Source organism: Gavialis gangeticus, unplaced genomic scaffold (genome assembly GCF_001723915.1).
Source record: "Gavialis gangeticus isolate Ggan-Ray unplaced genomic scaffold, GavGan_comp1, whole genome shotgun sequence".
Taxonomy (NCBI): Eukaryota; Metazoa; Chordata; order Crocodylia; family Gavialidae; genus Gavialis; species Gavialis gangeticus.
The window spans coordinates 29,159,981-29,161,405 of NW_017729022.1; positions in this window are offsets into that span (position 1 = coordinate 29,159,981).

A 1,425-nucleotide genomic window follows, 5' to 3' on the forward strand; every position below is an offset into this window, starting at 1 on the left:
AGCAGTGTGGTATATCAAAGCCTGGAGAAACTGACTCATGTTCTCTCCATGAGCAATAATGAATAATGCCCAAGTGAATATCTTTGAGTAATCCTGAAGTAAAAACGTATTTGTAAACGCAGACGGACTCCCCTGCCCAGAATGAGAAGGTAGGAGCAATACAATAAAAAATAATACCAAAATCTATCTTAATATTGTTTTTTAATTTGAAATGATGCATTTATATGCCAAATTATATTAGGAACCAATTGTGCTAGGCCCTCTGTGTATAGCAAGTGATTGTTCCCAGATATTTATCTAAATAAACAAGCAGCTGATGGATAGGAGGAAGGTACTGCCCTACTCTACAGGTCTGGAACTGAGGCACGTGAAAGTTAAATTACTTGTTCAAGGTCACAGAAGAAGTCTATGGCAGACTTGAAAATTAAACCCCAATATCCCAAATCACAGTCCATACCCTTAAATTCATCATTTCTCTTTTGAACCCAGCTGCCAAAGGAGTGTCCTAACCACTAGGTTGTAGGGCATTCAGATGTAGGATTTCCCATTCCCTTTTGTTTAAGCAAATAATATTAATTTGGAAGAGAGATGGACATACAGATCTCATTAATTGCACACAAGTGTTCCAAGCACTCGGATACAGAATTATTTTTGATCCCTCTGGCCCAATAATTATTTATTTTTGCTTTGGAGGAAGAACCGGGTCATTCCACACCACAGGTGGAAATATTTTGGTGTCCAATCCTGGAATATATGTACAGAAAAGACCTCTCATATTGTTACAGAAGAGTTTGCTTTTCACAGAAGCAAATAAAATGGTAAAATGCTTCATAGGTTTTTGTTTTTTTTTTAAGACTGGAAGAGAACATTATGATGATTTACTCTGACTTCTTCCTTTTACCAGAAAACCAAAACTTGTACCCAGTGATCAAGTACTTGTGGTTGAGCTGTAGTGAATATTTTAGGAAGATATCTAATTGTGGTTTAAAGGTCTGAACATTCACTTTACACACTGATAAATTGTTCCACTGATTTGGAATGCCTTCACTGTTGGCAAGTGGGAGGAGGAAACAAAAACACCTTTTCTAGTTTGATTCGCTCTAGTTTAAACTTTTAACCACTGGATCTTATTGTATTTTTGTCAGGTAGATTAAGGAGTCCAGTACAATTAGGTATTCTCTTTTTCAGTGGGGGTACTTATCAGGTATTATCAACTCCCTCGAAAGAGTAAATTAAGTCTTTCATGGGGGGGAAAAATGGTTTTCTGTCCTTTTGGTTTTCTGTCCTTCAAACCCTCTTAATAATTTTTCACACAAGAATAAACTATGCAAACTGCTAGTTGTGCCTACCCCCTCCCCCAACCTGCATCTAGATTCCTGGCATAGGCATGGTCTCCGTAGAAAATAATTTTTATTCACAAAAGCT